At 46.8% G+C, this 13,472-nt stretch overlaps 26 non-coding genes across 26 annotated transcripts; all 26 read right to left on the bottom strand.

Moving 5' to 3' along the window:
- Positions 1 to 406: 406 nt before the first annotated feature.
- TRNAI-AAU (transfer RNA isoleucine (anticodon AAU)) lies at positions 407 to 480 on the bottom strand. Its single transcript has one exon. It is a non-coding gene; the product is annotated as a tRNA-Ile (tRNA).
- Positions 481 to 601: 121 nt separating this feature from the next.
- On the bottom strand, positions 602 to 673 carry TRNAD-GUC (transfer RNA aspartic acid (anticodon GUC)). Its single transcript has one exon. It is a non-coding gene; the product is annotated as a tRNA-Asp (tRNA).
- Positions 674 to 1,355: 682 nt separating this feature from the next.
- Positions 1,356 to 1,429, bottom strand: TRNAI-AAU (transfer RNA isoleucine (anticodon AAU)). Its single transcript has one exon. It is a non-coding gene; the product is annotated as a tRNA-Ile (tRNA).
- A 121-nt stretch (positions 1,430 to 1,550) lies between these two features.
- TRNAD-GUC (transfer RNA aspartic acid (anticodon GUC)) lies at positions 1,551 to 1,622 on the bottom strand. Its single transcript has one exon. It is a non-coding gene; the product is annotated as a tRNA-Asp (tRNA).
- Positions 1,623 to 2,304: 682 nt separating this feature from the next.
- On the bottom strand, positions 2,305 to 2,378 carry TRNAI-AAU (transfer RNA isoleucine (anticodon AAU)). Its single transcript has one exon. It is a non-coding gene; the product is annotated as a tRNA-Ile (tRNA).
- Positions 2,379 to 2,499: 121 nt separating this feature from the next.
- TRNAD-GUC (transfer RNA aspartic acid (anticodon GUC)) lies at positions 2,500 to 2,571 on the bottom strand. The gene has a single exon. It is a non-coding gene; the product is annotated as a tRNA-Asp (tRNA).
- A 682-nt stretch (positions 2,572 to 3,253) lies between these two features.
- TRNAI-AAU (transfer RNA isoleucine (anticodon AAU)) lies at positions 3,254 to 3,327 on the bottom strand. The gene has a single exon. It is a non-coding gene; the product is annotated as a tRNA-Ile (tRNA).
- A 121-nt stretch (positions 3,328 to 3,448) lies between these two features.
- Positions 3,449 to 3,520, bottom strand: TRNAD-GUC (transfer RNA aspartic acid (anticodon GUC)). Its single transcript has one exon. It is a non-coding gene; the product is annotated as a tRNA-Asp (tRNA).
- A 682-nt stretch (positions 3,521 to 4,202) lies between these two features.
- Positions 4,203 to 4,276, bottom strand: TRNAI-AAU (transfer RNA isoleucine (anticodon AAU)). The gene has a single exon. It is a non-coding gene; the product is annotated as a tRNA-Ile (tRNA).
- An 875-nt stretch (positions 4,277 to 5,151) lies between these two features.
- Positions 5,152 to 5,225, bottom strand: TRNAI-AAU (transfer RNA isoleucine (anticodon AAU)). Its single transcript has one exon. It is a non-coding gene; the product is annotated as a tRNA-Ile (tRNA).
- Positions 5,226 to 5,346: 121 nt separating this feature from the next.
- On the bottom strand, positions 5,347 to 5,418 carry TRNAD-GUC (transfer RNA aspartic acid (anticodon GUC)). The gene has a single exon. It is a non-coding gene; the product is annotated as a tRNA-Asp (tRNA).
- A 682-nt stretch (positions 5,419 to 6,100) lies between these two features.
- Positions 6,101 to 6,174, bottom strand: TRNAI-AAU (transfer RNA isoleucine (anticodon AAU)). The gene has a single exon. It is a non-coding gene; the product is annotated as a tRNA-Ile (tRNA).
- A 121-nt stretch (positions 6,175 to 6,295) lies between these two features.
- TRNAD-GUC (transfer RNA aspartic acid (anticodon GUC)) lies at positions 6,296 to 6,367 on the bottom strand. Its single transcript has one exon. It is a non-coding gene; the product is annotated as a tRNA-Asp (tRNA).
- A 682-nt stretch (positions 6,368 to 7,049) lies between these two features.
- TRNAI-AAU (transfer RNA isoleucine (anticodon AAU)) lies at positions 7,050 to 7,123 on the bottom strand. Its single transcript has one exon. It is a non-coding gene; the product is annotated as a tRNA-Ile (tRNA).
- A 121-nt stretch (positions 7,124 to 7,244) lies between these two features.
- Positions 7,245 to 7,316, bottom strand: TRNAD-GUC (transfer RNA aspartic acid (anticodon GUC)). Its single transcript has one exon. It is a non-coding gene; the product is annotated as a tRNA-Asp (tRNA).
- Positions 7,317 to 7,998: 682 nt separating this feature from the next.
- On the bottom strand, positions 7,999 to 8,072 carry TRNAI-AAU (transfer RNA isoleucine (anticodon AAU)). Its single transcript has one exon. It is a non-coding gene; the product is annotated as a tRNA-Ile (tRNA).
- A 121-nt stretch (positions 8,073 to 8,193) lies between these two features.
- On the bottom strand, positions 8,194 to 8,265 carry TRNAD-GUC (transfer RNA aspartic acid (anticodon GUC)). The gene has a single exon. It is a non-coding gene; the product is annotated as a tRNA-Asp (tRNA).
- A 682-nt stretch (positions 8,266 to 8,947) lies between these two features.
- Positions 8,948 to 9,021, bottom strand: TRNAI-AAU (transfer RNA isoleucine (anticodon AAU)). Its single transcript has one exon. It is a non-coding gene; the product is annotated as a tRNA-Ile (tRNA).
- Positions 9,022 to 9,896: 875 nt separating this feature from the next.
- TRNAI-AAU (transfer RNA isoleucine (anticodon AAU)) lies at positions 9,897 to 9,970 on the bottom strand. Its single transcript has one exon. It is a non-coding gene; the product is annotated as a tRNA-Ile (tRNA).
- A 121-nt stretch (positions 9,971 to 10,091) lies between these two features.
- TRNAD-GUC (transfer RNA aspartic acid (anticodon GUC)) lies at positions 10,092 to 10,163 on the bottom strand. Its single transcript has one exon. It is a non-coding gene; the product is annotated as a tRNA-Asp (tRNA).
- Positions 10,164 to 10,841: 678 nt separating this feature from the next.
- TRNAI-AAU (transfer RNA isoleucine (anticodon AAU)) lies at positions 10,842 to 10,915 on the bottom strand. The gene has a single exon. It is a non-coding gene; the product is annotated as a tRNA-Ile (tRNA).
- A 121-nt stretch (positions 10,916 to 11,036) lies between these two features.
- On the bottom strand, positions 11,037 to 11,108 carry TRNAD-GUC (transfer RNA aspartic acid (anticodon GUC)). Its single transcript has one exon. It is a non-coding gene; the product is annotated as a tRNA-Asp (tRNA).
- A 682-nt stretch (positions 11,109 to 11,790) lies between these two features.
- Positions 11,791 to 11,864, bottom strand: TRNAI-AAU (transfer RNA isoleucine (anticodon AAU)). Its single transcript has one exon. It is a non-coding gene; the product is annotated as a tRNA-Ile (tRNA).
- Positions 11,865 to 11,985: 121 nt separating this feature from the next.
- Positions 11,986 to 12,057, bottom strand: TRNAD-GUC (transfer RNA aspartic acid (anticodon GUC)). The gene has a single exon. It is a non-coding gene; the product is annotated as a tRNA-Asp (tRNA).
- Positions 12,058 to 12,699: 642 nt separating this feature from the next.
- On the bottom strand, positions 12,700 to 12,773 carry TRNAI-AAU (transfer RNA isoleucine (anticodon AAU)). Its single transcript has one exon. It is a non-coding gene; the product is annotated as a tRNA-Ile (tRNA).
- Positions 12,774 to 12,894: 121 nt separating this feature from the next.
- TRNAD-GUC (transfer RNA aspartic acid (anticodon GUC)) lies at positions 12,895 to 12,966 on the bottom strand. The gene has a single exon. It is a non-coding gene; the product is annotated as a tRNA-Asp (tRNA).
- Positions 12,967 to 13,472: the final 506 nt, after the last annotated feature.

Raw genomic sequence — 13,472 nt, 5'->3', positions numbered from 1 at the left:
GTCCTGAATGTGGCCTCTAGGGTTTGTTTGGTTTTGCTTTTGGGTAGAGGTTATTCTGTGAAATAGATTGTGTTTCAATTTTGTGTTAGGTGCAAAAGACAAGCAACGGTATTTCCATACAGCTGAAAGGAGAGCAGCAGTATTGCTGGGAAAGAAAAAGCAGTTGGCAAAGTTGTATGCAAAGTAGGTAACTGTTTTTGCATGCCATGTAAAAGGACATTTCCAATGAGGGGGGAGTGCGATTTCATCTCCTTGAAACCATGACAACAGTCCTGGGTGTACAGAGGGCTCGCTGCCTTTAGCAGAGTCAACTGATGGAAAGAGGGTCAGTGATCTCCAGTGCAGAAGCAACGACTGCTTTCACAGTGCCCAGACAGGCAGAGTGAAAAGTCTAAGCGCACACCTGTGGCCCGTACAGGGATCGAACCCACGACCTTGGCGTTATTAGCACCACGTTCTAACCAACTGAGCTAACCGGCCATGGCACTGTGAGTCTCCACCACCAGCAAGGGGGCTGGAAAATGTTAGTGAAAGGGCTGAACAAACGTTATTCCTAGGCTAGACACATGGAGATAAACAAAGTTTAAGACGCAAAAGCTGCCTCCCCGTCGGGGAATTGAACCCCGGTCTCCCGCGTGACAGGCGGGGATACTGACCACTATACTAACGAGGATAACCCTGGGCTTTGTCCTCTCAAGAACACAGAGATGGACAAAACCAACCAACTAGCAAATTCAAAGGCTACTCTTCAAAAGCACCTCCCACAGTCTTTCCAGTTCAAGTTTCCTTTAAACTGTATCTTCAGTCACAGAAGTAGGGCAGTAGTGCTTTCCATGTAGCCAGGCTGGAATCCAGTAGCCAATTACAACTAGTAGTGATTTGTTTCCATAAATCCTGAAATGATCTTTTTGCTCACTACCTTTCCTAACGGTCACCGAGGCCACATTCTGTCCTGAATGTGGCCTCTAGGGTTTGTTTGGTTTTGCTTTTGGGTAGAGGTTATTCTGTGAAATAGATTGTGTTTCAATTTTGTGTTAGGTGCAAAAGACAAGCAACGGTATTTCCATACAGCTGAAAGGAGAGCAGCAGTATTGCTGGGAAAGAAAAAGCAGTTGGCAAAGTTGTATGCAAAGTAGGTAACTGTTTTTGCATGCCATGTAAAAGGACATTTCCAATGAGGGGGGAGTGCGATTTCATCTCCTTGAAACCATGACAACAGTCCTGGGTGTACAGAGGGCTCGCTGCCTTTAGCAGAGTCAACTGATGGAAAGAGGGTCAGTGATCTCCAGTGCGGAAGCAATGACTGCTTTCACAGTGCCCAGACAGGCAGAGTGAAAAGTCTAAGCGCACACCTGTGGCCCGTACGGGGATCGAACCCACGACCTTGGCGTTATTAGCACCACGCTCTAACCAACTGAGCTAACCGGCCATGGCACTGTGAGTCTCCACCACCAGCAAGGGGGCTGGAAAATGTTAGTGAAAGGGCTGAACAAACGTTATTCCTAGGCTAGACACATGGAGATAAACAAAGTTTAAGAAGCAAAAGCTGCCTCCCCGTCGGGGAATTGAACCCCGGTCTCCCGCGTGACAGGCGGGGATACTGACCACTATACTAACGAGGATAACACTGGCCTTTGTCCTCTCAAGAACACAGAGATGGACAAAACCAACCAAATAGCAAATTCAAAGGCTACTCTTCAAAAGCACCTCCCACAGTCTTTCCAGTTCAGGTTTCCTTTAAACTGTATCTTCAGTCACAGAAGTAGGGCAGTAGTGCTTTCCATGTAGCCAGGCTGGAATCCAGTAGCCAATTACAACTAGTAGTGATTTGTTTCCATAAATCCTGAAATGATCTTTTTGCTCACTACCTTTCCTAACGGTCACCGAGGCCACATTCTGTCCTGAATGTGGCCTCTAGGGTTTGTTTGGTTTTGCTTTTGGGTAGAGGTTATTCTGTGAAATAGATTGTGTTTCAATTTTGTGTTAGGTGCAAAAGACAAGCAACGGTATTTCCATACAGCTGAAAGGAGAGCAGCAGTATTGCTGGGAAAGAAAAAGCAGTTGGCAAAGTTGTATGCAAAGTAGGTAACTGTTTTTGCATGCCATGTAAAAGGACATTTCCAATGAGGGGGGAGTGCGATTTCATCTCCTTGAAACCATGACAACAGTCCTGGGTGTACAGAGGGCTCGCTGCCTTTAGCAGAGTCAACTGATGGAAAGAGGGTCAGTGATCTCCAGTGCAGAAGCAACGACTGCTTTCACAGTGCCCAGACAGGCAAAGTGAAAAGTCTAAGCACACACCTGTGGCCCGTACGGGGATCGAACCCACGACCTTGGCGTTATTAGCACCACGCTCTAACCAACTGAGCTAACCGGCCATGGCACTGTGAGTCTCCACCACCAGCAAGGGGGCTGGAAAATGTTAGTGAAAGGGCTGAACAAACGTTATTCCTAGGCTAGACACATGGAGATAAACAAAGTTTAAGAAGAAAAAGCTGCCTCCCCGTCGGGGAATTGAACCCCGGTCTCCCGCGTGACAGGCGGGGATACTGACCACTATACTAACGAGGATAACCCTGGGCTTTGTCCTCTCAAGAACACAGAGATGGACAAAACCAACCAACTAGCAAATTCAAAGGCTACTCTTCAAAAGCACCTCCCACAGTCTTTCCAGTTCAGGTTTCCTTTAAACTGTATCTTCAGTCACAGAAGTAGGGCAGTAGTGCTTTCCATGTAGCCAGGCTGGAATCCAGTAGCCAATTACAACTAGTAGTGATTTGTTTCCATAAATCCTGAAATGATCTTTTTGCTCACTACCTTTCCTAACGGTCACCGAGGCCACATTCTGTCCTGAATGTGGCCTCTAGGGTTTGTTTGGTTTTGCTTTTGGGTAGAGGTTATTCTGTGAAATAGATTGTGTTTCAATTTTGTGTTAGGTGCAAAAGACAAGCAACGGTATTTCCATACAGCTGAAAGGAGAGCAGCAGTATTGCTGGGAAAGAAAAAGCAGTTGGCAAAGTTGTATGCAAAGTAGGTAACTGTTTTTGCATGCCATGTAAAAGGACATTTCCAATGAGGGGGGAGTGCGATTTCATCTCCTTGAAACCATGACAACAGTCCTGGGTGTACAGAGGGCTCGCTGCCTTTAGCAGAGTCAACTGATGGAAAGAGGGTCAGTGATCTCCAGTGCAGAAGCAACGACTGCTTTCACAGTGCCCAGACAGGCAGAGTGAAAAGTCTAAGCGCACACCTGTGGCCCGTACGGGGATCGAACCCACGACCTTGGCGTTATTAGCACCACGCTCTAACCAACTGAGCTAACCGGCCATGGCACTGTGAGTCTCCACCACCAGCAAGGGGGCTGGAAAATGTTAGTGAAAGGGCTGAACAAACGTTATTCCTAGGCTAGACACATGGAGATAAACAAAGTTTAAGAAGCAAAAGCTGCCTCCCCGTCGGGGAATTGAACCCCGGTCTCCCGCGTGACAGGCGGGGATACTGACCACTATACTAACGAGGATAACCCTGGGCTTTGTCCTCTCAAGAACACAGAGATGGACAAAACCAACCAACTAGCAAATTCAAAGGCTACTCTTCAAAAGCACCTCCCACAGTCTTTCCAGTTCAGGTTTCCTTTAAACTGTATCTTCAGTCACAGAAGTAGGGCAGTAGTGCTTTCCATGTAGCCAGGCTGGAATCCAGTAGCCAATTACAACTAGTAGTGATTTGTTTCCATAAATCCTGAAATGATCTTTTTGCTCACTACCTTTCCTAACGGTCACCGAGGCCACATTCTGTCCTGAATGTGGCCTCTAGGGTTTGTTTGGTTTTGCTTTTGGGTAGAGGTTATTCTGTGAAATAGATTGTGTTTCAATTTTGTGTTAGGTGCAAAAGACAAGCAACAGTATTTCCATACAGCTGAAAGGAGAGCAGCAGTATTGCTGGGAAAGAAAAAGCAGTTGGCAAAGTTGTATGCAAAGTAGGTAACTGTTTTTGCATGCCATGTAAAAGGACATTTCCAATGAGGGGGGAGTGCGATTTCATCTCCTTGAAGCCATGACAACAGTCCTGGGTGTACAGAGGGCTCGCTGCCTTTAGCAGAGTCAACTGATGGAAAGAGGGTCAATGATCTCCAGTGCAGAAGCAACGACTGCTTTCACAGTGCCCAGACAGGCAGAGTGAAAAGTCTAAGCGCACACCTGTGGCCCGTATGGGGATCGAACCCACGACCTTGGCGTTATTAGCACCACGCTCTAACCAACTGAGCTAACCGGCCATGGCACTGTGAGTCTCCACCACCAGCAAGGGGGCTGGAAAATGTTAGTGAAAGGGCTGAACAAACGTTATTCCTAGGCTAGACACATGGAGATAAACAAAGTTTAAGAAGCAAAAGCTGCCTCCCCGTTAGGGAATTGAACCCCGGTCTCCCGCGTGACAGGCGGGGATACTGACCACTATACTAACGAGGTTAACCCTGGGCTTTGTCCTCTCATGTACACAGAGATGGACAAAACCAACCAACTAGCAAATTCAAAGGCTACTCTTCAAAAGCACCTCCCACAGTCTTTCCAGTTCAGGTTTCCTTTAAACTGTATCTTCAGTCACAGAAGTAGGGCAGTAGTGCTTTCCATGTAGCCAGGCTGGAATCCAGTAGCCAATTACAACTAGTAGTGATTTGTTTCCATAAATCCTGAAATGATCTTTTTGCTCACTACCTTTCCTAACGGTCACCGAGGCCACATTCTGTCCTGAATGTGGCCTCTAGGGTTTGTTTGGTTTTGCTTTTGGGTAGAGGTTATTCTGTGAAATAGATTGTGTTTCAATTTTGTGTTAGGTGCAAAAGACAAGCAACGGTATTTCCATACAGCTGAAAGGAGAGCAGCAGTATTGCTGGGAAAGAAAAAGCAGTTGGCAAAGTTGTATGCAAAGTAGGTAACTGTTTTTGCATGCCATGTAAAAGGACATTTCCAATGAGGGGGGAGTGCGATTTCATCTCCTTGAAACCATGACAACAGTCCTGGGTGTACAGAGGGCTCGCTGCCTTTAGCAGAGTCAACTGATGGAAAGAGGGTCAGTGATCTCCAGTGCAGAAGCAACGACTGCTTTCACAGTGCCCAGACAGGCAGAGTGAAAAGTCTAAGCGCACACCTGTGGCCCGTACGGGGATCGAACCCACGACCTTGGCGTTATTAGCACCACGCTCTAACCAACTGAGCTATCCGGCCATGGCGATGTGAGTCTCCACCACCAGCAAGGGGGCTGGAAAATGTTAGTGAAAGGGCTGAACAAACGTTATTCCTAGGCTAGACACATGGAGATAAACAAAGTTTAAGAAGCAAAAGCTGCCTCCCCGTCGGGGAATTGAACCCCGGTCTCCCGCGTGACAGGCGGGGATACTGACCACTATACTAACGAGGATAACCCTGGGCTTTGTCCTCTCAAGAACACAGAGATGGACAAAACCAACCAACTAGCAAATTCAAAGGCTACTCTTCAAAAGCACCTCCCACAGTCTTTCCAGTTCAGGTTTCCTTTAAACTGTATCTTCAGTCACAGAAGTAGGGCAGTAGTGCTTTCCATGTAGCCAGGCTGGAATCCAGTAGCCAATTACAACTAGTAGTGATTTGTTTCCATAAATCCTGAAATGATCTTTTTGCTCACTACCTTTCCTAACGGTCACCGAGGCCACATTCTGTCCTGAATGTGGCCTCTAGGGTTTGTTTGGTTTTGCTTTTGGGTAGAGGTTATTCTGTGAAATAGATTGTGTTTCAATTTTGTGTTAGGTGCAAAAGACAAGCAACGGTATTTCCATACAGCTGAAAGGAGAGCAGCAGTATTGCTGGGAAAGAAAAAGCAGTTGGCAAAGTTGTATGCAAAGTAGGTAACTGTTTTTGCATGCCATGTAAAAGGACATTTCCAATGAGGGGGGAGTGCGATTTCATCTCCTTGAAACCATGACAACAGTCCTGGGTGTACAGAGGGCTCGCTGCCTTTAGCAGAGTCAACTGATGGAAAGAGGGTCAGTGATCTCCAGTGCAGAAGCAACGACTGCTTTCACAGTGCCCAGACAGGCAGAGTGAAAAGTCTAAGCGCACACCTGTGGCCCGTATGGGGATGGAACCCACGACCTTGGCGTTATTAGCACCACGCTCTAACCAACTGAGCTAACCGGCCATGGCACTGTGAGTCTCCACCACCAGCAAGGGGGCTGGAAAATGTTAGTGAAAGGGCTGAACAAACGTTATTCCTAGGCTAGACACATGGAGATAAACAAAGTTTAAGAAGCAAAAGCTGCCTCCCCGTCGGGGAATTGAACCCCGGTCTCCCGCGTGACAGGCGGGGATACTGACCACTATAATAACGAGGATAACCCTGGGCTTTGTCCTCTCAAGAACACAGAGATGGACAAAACCAACCAACTAGCAAATTCAAAGGCTACTCTTCAAAAGCACCTCCCACAGTCTTTCCAGTTCAGGTTTCCTTTAAACTGTATCTTCAGTCACAGAAGTAGGGCAGTAGTGCTTTCCATGTAGCCAGGCTGGAATCCAGTAGCCAATTACAACTAGTAGTGATTTGTTTCCATAAATCCTGAAATGATCTTTTTGCTCACTACCTTTCCTAACGGTCACCGAGGCCACATTCTGTCCTGAATGTGGCCTCTAGGGTTTGTTTGGTTTTGCTTTTGGGTAGAGGTTATTCTGTGAAATAGATTGTGTTTCAATTTTGTGTTAGGTGCAAAAGACAAGCAACGGTATTTCCATACAGCTGAAAGGAGAGCAGCAGTATTGCTGGGAAAGAAAAAGCAGTTGGCAAAGTTGTATGCAAAGTAGGTAACTGTTTTTGCATGCCATGTAATAGGACATTTCCAATGAGGGGGGAGTGCGATTTCATCTCCTTGAAACCATGACAACAGTCCTGGGTGTACAGAGGGCTCGCTGCCTTTAGCAGAGTCAACTGATGGAAAGAGGGTCAGTGATCTCCAGTGCAGAAGCAACGACTGCTTTCACAGTGCCCAGACAGGCAGAGTGAAAAGTCTAAGCGCACACCTGTGGCCCGTATGGGGATCGAACCCACGACCTTGGCGTTATTAGCACCACGCTCTAACCAACTGAGCTAACCGGCCATGGCACTGTGAGTCTCCACCACCAGCAAGGGGGCTGGAAAATGTTAGTGAAAGGGCTGAACAAACGTTATTCCTAGGCTAGACACATGGAGATAAACAAAGTTTAAGAAGCAAAAGCTGCCTCCCCGTCGGGGAATTGAACCCCGGTCTCCCGCGTGACAGGCGGGGATACTGACCACTATACTAACGAGGATAACCCTGGGCTTTGTCCTCTCAAGAACACAGAGATGGACAAAACCAACCAACTAGCAAATTCAAAGGCTACTCTTCAAAAGCACCTCCCACAGTCTTTCCAGTTCAGGTTTCCTTTAAACTGTATCCTCAGTCACAGAAGTAGGGCAGTAGTGCTTTCCATGTAGCCAGGCTGGAATCCAGTAGCCAATTACAACTAGTAGTGATTTGTTTCCATAAATCCTGAAATGATCTTTTTGCTCACTACCTTTCCTAACGGTCACTGAGGCCACATTCTGTCCTGAATGTGGCCTCTAGGGTTTGTTTGGTTTTGCTTTTGGGTAGAGGTTATTCTGTGAAATAGATTGTGTTTCAATTTTGTGTTAGGTGCAAAAGACAAGCAACGGTATTTCCATACAGCTGAAAGGAGAGCAGCAGTATTGCTGGGAAAGAAAAAGCAGTTGGCAAAGTTGTATGCAAAGTAGGTAACTGTTTTTGCATGCCATGTAAAAGGACATTTCCAAAGAGGGGGGAGTGCGATTTCATCTCCTTGAAACCATGACAACAGTCCTGGGTGTACAGAGGGCTCGCTGCCTTTAGCAGAGTCAACTGATGGAAAGAGGGTCAGTGATCTCCAGAGCAGAAGCAACGACTGCTTTCACAGTGCCCAGACAGGCAGAGTGAAAAGTCTAAGCGCACACCTGTGGCCCGTACAGGGATCGAACCCGCGACCTTGGCATTATTAGCACCACGCTTTAACCAACTGAGCTAACCGGCCATGGCACTGTGAGTCTCCACCACCAGCAAGGGGGCTGGAAAATGTTAGTGAAAGGGCTGAACAAACGTTATTCCTAGGCTAGACACATGGAGATAAACAAAGTTTAAGAAGCAAAAGCTGCCTCCCCGTCGGGGAATTGAACCCCGGTCTCCCGCATGACAGGCGGGGATACTGACCACTATACTAACGAGGATAACCCTGGGCTTTGTCCTCTCAAGAACACAGAGATGGACAAAACCAACCAACTAGCAAATTCAAAGGCTACTCTTCAAAAGCACCTCCCACAGTCTTTCCAGTTCAGGTTTCCTTTAAACTGTATCTTCAGTCACAGAAGTAGGGCAGTAGTGCTTTCCATGTAGCCAGGCTGGAATCCAGTAGCCAATTACAACTAGTAGTGATTTGTTTCCATAAATCCTGAAATGATCTTTTTGCTCACTACCTTTCCTAACGGTCACCGAGGCCACATTCTGTCCTGAATGTGGCCTCTAGGGTTTGTTTGGTTTTGCTTTTGGGTAGAGGTTATTCTGTGAAATAGATTGTGTTTCAATTTTGTGTTAGGTGCAAAAGACAAGCAACGGTATTTCCATACAGCTGAAAGGAGAGCAGCAGTATTGCTGGGAAAGAAAAAGCAGTTGGCAAAGTTGTATGCAAAGTAGGTAACTGTTTTTGCATGCCATGTAAAAGGACATTTCCAATGAGGGGGGAGTGCGATTTCATCTCCTTGAAACCATGACAACAGTCCTGGGTGTACAGAGGGCTCGCTGCCTTTAGCAGAGTCAACTGATGGAAAGAGGGTCAGTGATCTCCAGTGCGGAAGCAACGACTGCTTTCACAGTGCCCAGACAGGCAGAGTGAAAAGTCTAAGCACACACCTGTGGCCCGTACGGGGATCAAACCCACGACCTTGGCGTTATTAGCACCACGCTCTAACCAACTGAGCTAACCAGCCATGGCACTGTGAGTCTCCACCACCAGCAAGGGGGCTGGAAAATGTTAGTGAAAGGGCTGAACAAACGTTATTCCTAGGCTAGACACATGGAGATAAACAAAGTTTAAGAAGCAAAAGCTGCCTCCCCGTCGGGGAATTGAACCCCGGTCTCCCGCGTGACAGGCGGGGATACTGCCCACTATAGTAACGAGGATAACCCTGGGCTTTGTCCTCTCAAGAACACAGCGATGGACAAAACCAACCAACTAGCAAATTCAAAGGCTACTCTTCAAAAGCACCTCCCACAGTCTTTCCAGTTCAGGTTTCCTTTAAACTGTATCTTCAGTCACAGAAGTAGGGCAGTAGTGCTTTCCATGTAGCCAGGCTGGAATCCAGTAGCCAATTACAACTAGTAGTGATTTGTTTCCATAAATCCTGAAATGATCTTTTTGCTCACTACCTTTCCTAACGGTCACCGAGGCCACATTCTGTCCTGAATGTGGCCTCTAGGGTTTGTTTGGTTTTGCTTTTGGGTAGAGGTTATTCTGTGAAATAGATTGTGTTTCAATTTTGTGTTAGGTGCAAAAGACAAGCAACGGTATTTCCATACAGCTGAAAGGAGAGCAGCAGTATTGCTGGGAAAGAAAAAGCAGTTGGCAAAGTTGTATGCAAAGTAGGTAACTGTTTTTGCATGCCATGTAAAAGGACATTTCCAATGAGGGGGGAGTGCGATTTCATCTCCTTGAAACCATGACAACAGTCCTGGGTGTACAGAGGGCTCGCTGCCTTTAGCAGAGTCAACTGATGGAAAGAGGGTCAGTGATCTCCAGTGCAGAAGCAACGACTGCTTTCACAGTGCCCAGACAGGCAGAGTGAAAAGTCTAAGCGCACACCTGTGGCCCATACGGGGATCAAACCCGCGACCTTGGTGTTATTAGCACCACGCTCTAACCAACTGAGCTAACCGGCCATGGCACTGTGAGTCTCCACCACCAGCAAGGGGGCTGGAAAATGTTAGTGAAAGGGCTGAACAAACGTTATTCCTAGGCTAGACACATGGAGATAAACAAAGTTTAAGAAGCAAAAGCTGCCTCCCCGTCGGGGAATTGAACCCCGGTCTCCCGCGTGACAGGCGGGGATACTGACCACTATACTAACGAGGATAACCCTGGGCTTTGTCCTCTCAAGAACACAGAGATGGACAAAACCAACCAACTAGCAAATTCAAAGGCTACTCTTCAAAAGCACCTCCCACAGTCTTTCCAGTTCAGGTTTCCTTTAAACTGTATCTTCAGTCACAGAAGTAGGGCAGTAGTGCTTTCCATGTAGCCAGGCTGGAATCCAGTAGCCAATTACAACTAGTAGTGATTTGTTTCCATAAATCCTGAAATGATCTTTTTGCTCACTACCTTTCCTAACGGTCACCGAGGCCACATTCTGTCCTGAATGTGGCCTCTAGGGTTTGTTTGGTTTTGCTTTTGGGTAGAGGTTATTCTGTGAAATAGATTGTGTTTCAATTTTGTGTTAGGTGCAAAAGACAAGCAACGGTATTTCCATACAGCTGAAAGGAGAGCAGCAGTATTGCTGGGAAAGAAAAAGCAGTTGGCAAAGTTGTATGCAAAGTAGGTAACTGTTTTTGCATGCCATGTAAAAGGACATTTCCAATGAGGGGGGAGTGCGATTTCATCTCCTTGAAACCATGACAACAGTCCTGGGTGTACAGAGGGCTCGCTGCCTTTAGCAGAGTCAACTGATGGAAAGAGGGTCAGTGATCTCCAGTGCAGAAGTATTGCTTTCACAGTGCCCAGACAGGCAGAGTGAAAAGTCTAAGCGCACACCTGTGGCCCGTACGGGGATCGAACCCACGACCTTGGCGTTATTAGCACCACGCTCTAACCAACTGAGCTAACCGGCCATGGCACTGTGAGTCTCCACCACCAGCAAGGGGGCTGGAAAATGTTAGTGAAAGGGCTGAACAAACGTTATTCCTAGGCTAGACACATGGAGATAAACAAAGTTTAAGAAGCAAAAGCTGCCTCCCCGTCGGGGAATTGAACCCCGGTCTCCCGCGTGACAGGCGGGGATACTGACCACTATACTAACGAGGATAACCCTGGGCTTTGTCCTCTCAAGAACACAGAGATGGACAAAACCAACCAACTAGCAAATTCAAAGGCTACTCTTCAAAAGCACCTCCCACAGTCTTTCCAGTTCAGGTTTCCTTTAAACTGTATCTTCAGTCACAGAAGTAGGGCAGTAGTGCTTTCCATGTAGCCAGGCTGGAATCCAGTAGCCAATTACAACTAGTAGTGATTTGTTTCCATAAATCCTGAAATGATCTTTTTGCTCACTACCTTTCCTAACGGTCACCGAGGCCACATTCTGTCCTGAATGTGGCCTCTAGGGTTTGTTTGGTTTTGCTTTTGGGTAGAGGTTATTCTGTGAAATAGATTGTGTTTCAATTTTGTGTTAGGTGCAAAAGACAAGCAACGGTATTTCCATACAGCTGAAAGGAGAGCAGCAGTATTGCTGGGAAAGAAAAAGCAGTTGGCAAAGTTGTATGCAAAGTAGGTAACTGTTTTTGCATGCCATGTAAAAGGACATTTCCAATGAGGGGGGAGTGCGATTTCATCTCCTTGAAACCATGACAACAGTCCTGGGTGTACAGAGGGCTCGCTGCCTTTAGCAGAGTCAACTGATAGAAAGAGGGTCAGTGATCTCCAGTGCAGAAGCAACGACTGCTTTCACAGTGCCCAGACAGGCAGAGTGAAAAGTCTAAGCGCACACCTGTGACCCGTACGGGGATCGAACCCACGACCTTGGCGTTATTAGCACCACGCTCTAACCAACTGAGCTAACCGGCCATGGCACTGTGAGTCTCCACCACCAGCAAGGGGGCTGGAAAATGTTAGTGAAAGGGCTGAACAAAAATTATTCCTAGGCTAGACACATGGAGATAAACAAAGTTTAAGAAGCAAAAGCTGCCTCCCCGTCGGGGAATTGAACCCCGGTCTCCCGCGTGACAGGCGGGGATACTGACCACTATACTAACGAGGATAACCCTGGGCTTTGTCCTCTCAAGAACACAGAGATGGACAAAACCAACCAACTAGCAAATTCAAAGGCTACTCTTCAAAAGCACCTCCCACAGTCTTTCCAGTTCAGGTTTCCTTTAAACTGTATCTTCAGTCACAGAAGTAGGGCAGTAGTGCTTTCCATGTAGCCAGGCTGGAATCCAGTAGCCAATTACAACTAGTAGTGATTTGTTTCCATAAATCCTGAAATGATCTTTTTGCTCACTACCTTTCCTAACGGTCACCGAGGCCACATTCTGTCCTGAATGTGGCCTCTAGGGTTTGTTTGGTTTTGCTTTTGGGTAGAGGTTATTCTGTGAAATAGATTGTGTTTCAATTTTGTGTTAGGTGCAAAAGACAAGCAACGGTATTTCCATACAGCTGAAAGGAGAGCAGCAGTATTGCTGGGAAAGAAAAAGCAGTTGGCAAAGTTGTATGCAAAGTAGGTAACTGTTTTTGCATGCCATGTAAAAGGACATTTCCAATGAGGGGGGAGTGCGATTTCATCTCCTTGAAACCATGACAACAGTCCTGGGTGTACAGAGGGCTCGCTGCCTTAAGCAGAGTCAACTGATGGAAAGAGGGTCAGTGATCTCCAGTGCAGAAAAGTCTAAGCACACACCTGTGGCCCGTACAGTGATCGAACCCACGACCTTGGCGTTATTAGCACCACGCTCTAGCCAACTGAGCTAACCGGCCATGGCACTGTGAGTCTCCACCACCAGCAAGGGGGCTGGAAAATGTTAGTGAAAGGGCTGAACAAACGTTATTCCTAGGCTAGAAACATGGAGATAAACAAAGTTTAAGAAGCAAAAGCTGCCTCCCCGTCGGGGAATTGAACCCCGGTCTCCCGCGTGACAGGCGGGGATACAGACCACTATACTAACGAGGATAACCCTGGGCTTTGTCCTCTCAAGAACACAGAGATGGACAAAACCAACCAACTAGCAAATTCAAAGGCTACTCTTCAAAAGCACCTCCCACAGTCTTTCCAGTTCAGGTTTCCTTTAAACTGTATCTTCAGTCACAGAAGTAGGGCAGTAGTGCTTTCCATGTAGCCAGGCTGGAATCCAGTAGCCAATTACAACTAGTAGTGATTTGTTTCCATAAATCCTGAAATGATCTTTTTGCTCACTACCTTTCCTAACGGTCACCGAGGCCACATTCTGTCCTGAATGTGGCCTCTAGGGTTTGTTTGGTTTTGCTTTTGGGTAGAGGTTATTCTGTGAAATAGATTGTGTTTCAATTTTGTGTTAGGTGCAAAAGACAAGCAACAGTATTTCCATACAGCTGAAAGGAGAGCAGCAGTATTGCTGGGAAAGAAAAAGCAGTTGGCAAAGTTGTATGCAAAGTAGGTAACTGTTTTTGCATGCCATGTAAAAGGACATTTCCAATGAG

This window comes from Hyperolius riggenbachi, chromosome 2, assembly GCF_040937935.1.
Source record: "Hyperolius riggenbachi isolate aHypRig1 chromosome 2, aHypRig1.pri, whole genome shotgun sequence".
Taxonomy (NCBI): domain Eukaryota; kingdom Metazoa; phylum Chordata; class Amphibia; order Anura; family Hyperoliidae; genus Hyperolius; species Hyperolius riggenbachi.
The sequence above is the reverse complement of the archived record's forward strand: the minus strand, read 5'-3'. Positions and strand labels throughout refer to the sequence as shown.